Genomic DNA, 9,448 nt, shown 5'->3' with positions numbered 1-9,448 from the left:
GGAGAGGAGCAGAGGAGAAGGTCAGGTGGTACAGGGGAGAAGGTTAGACGGAGCAGAGGATGCATAGGAGAGGGTCACATGGAGCAGAGGATGCAGAAGAGAGGGTTGGATAGAATTTGAATGAGGTTGTACCAGTAGAATGGGACACAGAGAACAAAGCGGGGGCTGGAGCTCTCAGCCAATCACACGCTCCTGATCAGCATTTCCCCACACACCAAGACATTAAAACTCTCGGATAGGGCCAGATGGCGTGACATTGGAGGAGAGGAAAGAGGCGGAGGGAAAGAGAAAGAGAGGGGGATCAAAGGAGAGAAAGAAAGAGAGAGTGGTGAGGGGTGAAGGGTGAGAGAGGGTGTTGGTAAAGAATATAGAGAAAGTAGAGAAAGGAGGCAGAGAGGGAAAGAGAACACAGCCCTTTGGGCTTATAAATCCGGCCCGCCGAATGTTTCCAAATTATATTAAAAGAGACAAGGGTAAACCTTGTTCAATTTACCTTTTCAACAAGTTGTTGATCTGTTGGCATTTTTTCTGCTGTGTTTATTTACCTGAAATGTAATAAATACATTTTAAATTTAATTAATGCATTTGGAAAACAATATGTACAATGAGCCTTAAATATTCATGCTTTGCTACATTTTACTGGCCAAATGTCTAATGTAATATATACATTTATACATCTTAGCCCGGCCCCTCTGTCGAATTTTAGAACCCATTGTGGCCCATGTGTCAGAAAGTTTGCCCACCACTGGTTTAAGGGATGTGCAGACTTGGCTGAACACAAACGTCCTGAACTTAAATCAGAATGAAACTGAGCCTATTGAAACTGGACAAGCACATTAGCTCCACCATAGTCCAGACTGTCATGTGAAGCACTGGTTACTTGAAGTTGTGTTATATAAATAAACTTGAATTGAATTGTTCAGAAATGCATGGGATTCTTGTATTAGTTTAGCAGTACAGATTTCAGTCTTCTTTGAAATATTATAGTAACATGGGCCTGTTTAAAATGTGAACTAAATAAATTTAGCAAATCTAAACCTCGATTCCAATAGTTGTAAGACACCAATTTCAAAGTTGGAAAGTCTTCATGGTGTGGTATTACGCACCATGGGCGGGCTTTGCCACTTGAGGCCTGTGTTCTCATTGGCTGTTTGCACCAGCTGGCGGGCCATAAAAGTGCCCATTTCTTTGCTGCTCTCTCTTTGGCTCCCGGTGCCCGCCCACTGGCATTCACGCACTTCCGTGTATACTAACGCCCCACGGCAGGTAAGAAATGCTCCGGCGGCTTTTATTTAAAAATGTAGTTGTCTGTCCGCTAACTTAAAATTCCATGTGTAGCACGGACAGCCACGTATAATCTTCACGCGGACAGATACGCCGTTCGCAACCTATGACGGTAAGGGAGTTTCAATTCCGATTGGCGTCTAGTGGGCCTTTAAGTTTAGCCCTGTGTCTTGTCCCCAGGCACAGTAGCCTGCTTCCCTGTCTTCTCCCTCGCAGGAGCTGCAAGTTACGCTTAAGTGGTAAGTGTATGCCTGCGTCACTGGTGCATGTGCTTACAAATTCTGATCTTTGTGTGCATCCTCCCTTGTGCAGACGCTGCCATTTTGTCCTCTCTTTTGTTGCCTTAAATTACGTTTCACTGTCCGCTGCTCGCTCGCACCATGTGCACGCACGTGGTCTGCTGGCGCCGTGCTGAAGGTGTGCGCCAGGACTTCTGTCTTGCTCCGCGCGTCCGTACGCGGCGGATCTGCCCGTTTGCCCCGCTCCTTGGGAGTCAATGGACTAAGGACATTACACTGGATACTGACTACTGACTTGACACTTGTCCAAGTGGATTATTGTTGTTGTACTCCTGTGTATGTGCATAGATCTGGCACCTTATTGAACCCTCATTTTAATATTCATTATGTTTGTTTCGGGAGATGAGTGTCCGGTCTGGTGTTGGTTTTGGTTCTTCTGGTGGCGGTAACCTTTTTTTATTTGCAGTGCACTGTTTATTTGCGTGTGGTGTTCTTTTGTTGCTGTTTTATTTAGATTTCTCCTCAGTTGCTCCTCTCCCTTCTTTCCAGGAAGGCCTCAGCTCCCCTGTGTGTGTGTGTGTGTGTGTGTGTGTGTGTGTGTGTGTGTGTGTGTGTGTGTGTGTGTGTGGGTGTGTGTGCGTGTGTGGGGTGGGGTTTTTTTTATGGGTGTTATATTTAGCTTTTAGGTATGGAATTTTAATAAAGCATTGCATTTTAATCATTTTCTGCTTCCTTCAATAAATATTGTGAATCGGAATTGTCTCTTGGCCTTTTTAAAGTGAACCTTACCTGTGTGCCTTAGGCTTTATATTCTCCAGGTGAAATTCCTGGGGTGGCGTTGTCAATTATTGTTAAATTACTTAAAGTGAGAACCAAATCACTTACTCTATGCCACCACTCCCGCTACAATAGCAAATCCTGGTGTAGTAGAATCGAATGTGTGAGCAGTGGATAGACTTTGACTGCTAACATGCATACAAAAAAGTCATTTTTAAATCTTCAATAGCTTCTATAATTCTTAAATTATACTGACCAAATTTTAGCAGTATGTAAACTGAACCTTCCAAAACATTTGTCTGACGTTTATTCACAAACAGCTTTTCTTTAAGATGGCCTCACAGGAAGAAATCAGGGCTAGTCAGGTCTGTGGAGATCACATACTGCACCCTGTCTTTGAAAACGACTTATTCCTTTAATGGCATTTACGCTTGGGGCATCTCTGGTATTAAAATGTTGTCTGTAACATCGCTAGCTTTCTGAATTTGACCCATGTGACTCAAAGTACCATTGTACAATGCGGGTTCATTCCTTGGTGCTATATTTGCTCATATTAATGTCAGAACGGTAGTTCTAAATGCTCTGAAAAAATAAAAGAAAAATATTTAGAAACAAAAGAGTTATGAATTTTTTTCAACTGACTTTTTGTAATTTGATCATCACTTTTATTGTTTTTGGCATTGAGTCCATCCTCCCTTTGCTTTGCACACTAAGTCAATTCCCCTTCAGAGCGCTATCACCACACAATCAGCGTGCATTATGGAAAATGCCGTGTGAGGGCATCAGTGACATAGGCTTCTGGGCTGAGGATTGGATAGAATCTTACAGTTTATAGCCGTGTATGTTACTTATTAAAATGTGACACCGTACAATACTATTTCAGGAGAAAAGTTTAGATCAAGCCCAAAACTTGCAACTTAACCTGACCTGGGCCCTTTGAATCCGCAAATTATGTCTTGCTGTTAAAGATGTGATACTCACTGATGTCTTTTCATGTTTAATCACTGATTTGATTAGCAGAATATGCACAGAGTTCGGGCCGGGCTTGGGCAGGAAATCTAAACACTATTCAATGCTACTTGCTTCACAGAAGTCCTTAAAAGTGCATAATTTTAATGTTGATGTTTATTTCTTCTTGTAAATGATTGGATTGACTGTTGGATGGGCACAAAGACTCATTCCACTATAGTCTAAGGCCTGAGGATGTACCAAATATTTAAGGGTAAATATTAATGGTAGCAAATATGGTACATACAGTGTGGAGCCGTCATTTGTGTTTGTCTTGTATTCAGTAAAAGCCCAGAGTTCACGCTGATGCAGCTTTGTAATAAGAACACTAGGGGTAAGCAAAGAAATGTATTTACAGTAACAGTATTTGATATTATTTATTCACTGATAAGGTTTCACAGAGTTTATTTGTCTTGAAAGTTTTTTTTTTTTACGCAGGGAGTGCATCAAGATGATTTAATGGTATGTTTTAGCCTTATTAAGAAAGTGGTGACCTGCCAGGAATATATATATATATATATATATATATATATATATATATATATATATATATATATATATATATATATATATATATATATATATATATATATATATATTTATTTAAGTTTAATACAAGTTCAAACATTTTTCAGTAATACTTTACTCATTATTTCTAGTCCTATATAAAGTTGGAAACAACACTGTTTAAGGTAAACTGAGGTCTTTTTTAAAATATGTTATTTATTTTTACAGATGCAGACTTTGATGGAATCCATGAGTGCAGGTTTACAGGTCGACCTGAAGACATCAGGCCATAACTCAACATGGACGATATGTGAACACTGAGGACAATTCTTCTTTAAAAAACATTTGGTGTGAATGATGTTTCAAATATCTGTTGTATGCCCTCGTTTCGTTAAGTTTTAAAATGATGATTGTCCAAAAACTACAGAGATAAGGATCTAAAACTGCAATCCCCTTTAAGTTTCGTTCTACAGCTTGCAGACATGAAAGAAATGTTCATTTTAGATGTGTGCATTTTCACTTCAGTCAGAAATGTAATCTGGACCCTTTAATTGGAAAATTAACGAAAGAGGTCAGAAAGACTTGCTTGGCATTTGCTGAGCACATATTCGTTATTTGGACTATGTTTATCTTTTGTTTTAATCCATAAACATATAGACCATATAGATATGTTGTAGACTACAAAAATGTCATTGTGCTTCAATTCACCTGCTATTGATTTCACTGTTAAATAAATTGCATTTTCAGCACTGTTTCATCTTGTGCTTAAACTTGGTCAAATAAATGATTTGTGAGTTTCATATTTGTGTTTTTTGTGTCTCTTTTTTAGTCTAAAATGTGCAGTAACATTAGTAGGAAAAACTTCAATATTTAAAGTGTGATATAACTACTAATATAACATTTGTTTACAGTACTAAAATTGACAGAGTAACCTAAATGCAAAAATAGTGTTACTTACTCAATAATTTTATGTAGCACTACTAATATTTTAAGAGTAATCATTGCTAAGTATTTGTCAGTTAACAGAATTTAAAATAACCTCATGTGCTAACTGTCTGTGGATTATTAATGTTTCCTAATCTATTGTACTTATGTAACTAAGGTAAATTAAGAAGGGTTCAAATAGTGCTTGGCAGAGATCACAAAAATAATCAAACATGCATATAAAACCTCTTCAGGCATATTTTTGATGAAGAAACAACATTATAAATGTTATAATGGTAGAAAAAAATATATTTTGTATAATACTCCCTCTATAATATAACTAGTATAAAAAACTAGATGTTAAAACTCGATGTCTATAGTATGGCTTTGTAGACACGTATATATTCACAAACAGTTGACACCTCCAGACCAAGATACAGGCCAGATCTGTTTAAAGGCAAGCCCATTCACAGTAAAAATGCATTTGTTTAAGGTATTTTTGAGCAATTAAAACACTTGTGCCTGAATAAACACTAGATAGATGTTTAATGCCTTACTATGGAACATTCCAGGCAAATCTGAATCTTTGAGAATCACTCTGCCAGGCAATGGAATGAAGAACAACAAAAAAAAGAATACTTGAAAAACACCAGCTTGGATGTGTATTTGTGTGTGTATTTGCTGTAATAAACCAAACCAAGGTTTTCAGTCTTTTAGCCCATAACTTTAGAGGGATTTTCAGGGACCTTAAGTGAACTCTAAAAAGCTTGTTTTGATTCCAGGAACACAAGATCAGATAAGTCGAGGGAGCAGTAATCTGACATCGGCTTACCTGGAAATACTCACTGTCTCTCTCCCTCTCTCTCTTCTCTCTTGCTCTCGCTCTCTTTTTTCAGTCTCATTTCTCTCTTCTTTCTCTCTGTTTTCCCCTCCTCACTCCCATTCCCATCTCTCACTATCTATATTTATTTTTGATATCTCCCTCTACTCCCACCTACTTCTTTTTCTCTCCCTCCATCTTGCTTCTGTCTCTTTCACTCCCCCTTCTTTCTCCCTTTCATTTCTCTCTCTTTCTATATCCCTCACGCTGTCGTTTCTCTCTTTACCCTCTGCGTCTCCATATATTTTACTCTCATCTCCCCCTCTTCTCTTTTGCTGCCTCTTTCCTCACTCTCTCTCTCTCTTTCTATTGCTCTCTTCCTCCTCTTTCTCACCCTCTTTTCTCACTTTCTCTCTCCATTCTCCTCCTCTTGGCTTCTATTCTCTATCACCCTCCTCCTCTTCTCCCCCTTCTCTCTTTCTCTCTCCCCCACTTTGTCTTTCCTCTCTTTCTCATCACCATTCTTTGACATTCAGATCTTCGGCTGCTGCCTCTCTGATTGGTTATCGATGAATGACCAAAACGCCAAAACCTCAAAACCACCAGTCTAAACACTTTGAAGTAGATGTTTTCTGATGCTTTAACCTTATTTAACCATCTCACATGCTCTCACTGCATAAAAGAAGGGATTTTCTACCTGTCATGGTCAAAGAACCAAAGTTTATCCACAATATTCAACAAACATACATCATTTATAGATTCTTCTAAAGGTTCACTATTCTGCTGGGGTTTCCATGTTTTAATTTGCCTGGAACATTCAAGTATATGATGTTGAACATATCTACCATGCATTTATTCAATAACATGTGTTTTTACTGCTTGCAAAATACCTAAAAAAAATATCATTCTTATACTGTGAGTAGGCTCGGCTCTCCACAAATCTGAACTGTTACTTGGACTAATGGTGTCACCAATCAAGGCAAAGGAATAACATCTGCATGGAGACAAGCATACAGCAGACCCTATTTACATCCTTTGGTTTTAATGGCTTTATTATTATCTTTTAAGGCAACGAAAATGTTTTAAAAAGTCTAATAAATTGTCACTGATCTCTACCAAGTGTTTGCAGCATCTTGAACCAGTTAGGCCTACTTTTTTGTGGCAATGTGTTTCTTCACTTTACATTTCGTGGAATTAATAAGAGTACTCTTAAAATATGAACTTCTACAGTTTTATATGGACTTCCTTTTTTAAATCATCCATTGCAGTTGCATTGCAGTATTCCCACCTGGAATCAAATTTTCATCATTCTCACCATTCTTTTCAAGTTTCTCTGGAATGTGGAAATGCTATTCTTTTAAGTCTGAGCCTACTGGGGTTCACCTGGAGGGCTACTCTCAGGAGGTATGGTGAATTTGACATGGCTCTGTAAGAAGGGCTGAAAGCAGACTTTCCTGTAAAATATATCTCTATTATATATCAAATTTTGACTTCCTGAACATTGAATTGTAAAATGTGTTGCATATTTATTATTTGTAGAAAACAACATATTGTTATTACACATTAGTTTTTGAGTCTCCTCTCCTTTTGCTCTCTGTGCTAAGTGACTTCCCCTTCAGAGTGCTATCGCAAGACAATGAGCATGCATCCCATTGCTGAAACTACTGCACATTCCATCGGGTTTGTGAAGTTGTGGTGTACTGTTTTGTATCAATTTTTTAATTATTATTTTTTTAATATTTATGAAGAATTGTTATGCAGGAGCATGGGTTGTATAGGCTTGTGGGCAGAGCATTGCACATAATTTTACAGCTAATCATAAAGAGGGTTTGAATAGGGTAGAGATTGTAAAATTACTGAAATATTCATGGATGACTAAAACCTCTTCAGGCTTGTTTTTGACAAGGGAACAACACTATAACATGGTAGAAAACAAACAAACAAACAAACAAAAAAATAAATAATAATAATTAAAACTGCAAGCAGTGATAAAGGCCCTCGCCACCCCTCGCGGCCGCAGGGTACTTGCCACCACGGAGATCCAGCCTTTCGTTCTCGCTTACATTGCCCCTCCCCCCAAAATCAGCGACTGAGTAATACTACTCCATTCATTCCAATGAGACCATTTATGACATTGTCACGCCTGCACATACCTCTATGTCTATGAAGACATAGAGGTATGTCTTCATTGGCTTTTTTGTTTAGTATGATGAGAGGAATATGTGTACCAAATTTCAATGATCTATGACACAGCAATTATTTTTCATCTTAGTTAACCAAAACCAATGTATTTCAATGAGAAATGTCAGACATTGCCATGGCAACACCTTTGAAAATAGAGGTATGGTGTCAATGACTTTTTTGTTCAGTACAGGAATAGGGATGCCCATGCCAAATTTCAAATGTTTGTGACAAAGTAATTTAAAATGTCAAGGAGGCGCTGTGGAGCAATGTAATATTTTACATATGTAAATTTCATATCTATTCACTCAAAATAAGATTTTGAACAAAACGTATATTAATGCCGGAAAATAGGACACTGCATGTTTGTGTTACGGGCCATTTAAAACTTCAAAAAATGTATTTTTTCTTTGCAGGCTGGCCACACCGACATTTTATGAAAAAATCCGAGAGAGTAGCCTATAATCTCACATGGGTTTAGTTAATCTTGACCATTTTAATAATAATAATACATTTTACATTTTATTTATAACGCACTTTACATTTGAACAACAAATCTCAGAGTGCTACAGTGCAAAAAAGACATTAAAAACAGAAGACAATTAGTGTAAAAGCAATAAAACAATAGCCAGTGTTTATCTGTAGGCCAAGGTAAAAAGGTAAGTTTTTAGCCCTCTTTTAAAAGCATCCACCAGTCTGAGATGGTCTGGGAGGGCGTTCCACAGACGGGGAGCAGCCACTTAGAAGGCTCTGTCGCCCATGGTCTTGAGCCGTGTCCTGGGCATGACCAGACGGTGCTGTTGGCCTGACCGAATCTTAGTTGAGGTGTGTGGTGTGAGCAGTTCAGTGAGGTAAGTGGGGGCCGCACCGTGGAGACAGTGATGGGTGTGCAAGAGGACTTTGTATTGAATGCGAAAGTGAATGGGGAGGCAGTGCAGAGAGTGAAGAATGGGGGTGATGTGCTCGTGTTTACGCACCCTCATCAGGACCCTGGCGGTGCTGTTTTGGACATACCAGAGCCTTTGAATGCTCCTGCCAGAGATCCCAATGAGGAGTGCGTTACAGTAGTCAAGCCTGGAGGAGACAAAGGCATGGATGAGCTGACAATTAGAGCTCATCGAGCTCTAATTTTTAACACCACTCACTGCCATGTCGGGCGTGATTACTACTTGATTTTTGCCATTTTCCGGGGTTTCGGACGTGGTTTTCGGAGATTCAAAATCTATTTCCCGTCTGTCATTTTTCATCCTTTTCAATCTGGAGCAGTAAATATGGTTGAATTGAAGCTTCAGGGCTTATAACTGCAATGTTTTATTTTTATTTATTTATTTATTTTTTTCACTTAATAAAAACCTTTTGCTCTGGGCCTAAACATGGACCCTTCACAGTGACAGTGAGTTAAACGCAATTCGATTGGGCTGCATTTGAACTGTGACCTTGTCCAACTGAAACAGGAAGTGTCTGACAGCAGCGGCCATTTTGTGTAAGCCGCCTGGAGGAGACGGTCGATGTTTAAAGACATGGAAGGGCACACACAAGGCTAAAGTCTATCTGTGTCTGTGTCTCCACCCCCTTTGATATGAGTTGTGGGTTGTGCTCTGAGTGTTGAAATATGATAAAGATAACAGAGACTCAGCCCAGGTTCAAGAGGTTTACTGTTTCAAAAATATAAATGGCACAAACTACTGTGATTATGAAGGGTCCAACA

General features: G+C 38.8%; 1 long non-coding RNA gene across 1 annotated transcript; it reads left to right on the top strand.

The window, feature by feature from the left end:
• Positions 1–1,208: 1,208 nt before the first annotated feature.
• LOC117378123 (uncharacterized) lies at positions 1,209–4,518 on the top strand. The gene is made up of 4 exons (XR_004541978.2): positions 1,209–1,266; positions 1,339–1,396; positions 1,465–1,523; positions 4,044–4,518. It is a non-coding gene; the product is annotated as an uncharacterized LOC117378123 (long non-coding RNA).
• The last annotated feature ends 4,930 nt before the right edge of the window (positions 4,519–9,448 follow it).

This window comes from Periophthalmus magnuspinnatus, chromosome 10 (assembly GCF_009829125.3).
Source record: "Periophthalmus magnuspinnatus isolate fPerMag1 chromosome 10, fPerMag1.2.pri, whole genome shotgun sequence".
NCBI classification, from domain to species: domain Eukaryota; kingdom Metazoa; phylum Chordata; class Actinopteri; order Gobiiformes; family Gobiidae; genus Periophthalmus; species Periophthalmus magnuspinnatus.
Note: the sequence above shows the minus strand (reverse complement) of the source record. Positions and strands in the feature narration are given on the sequence as shown.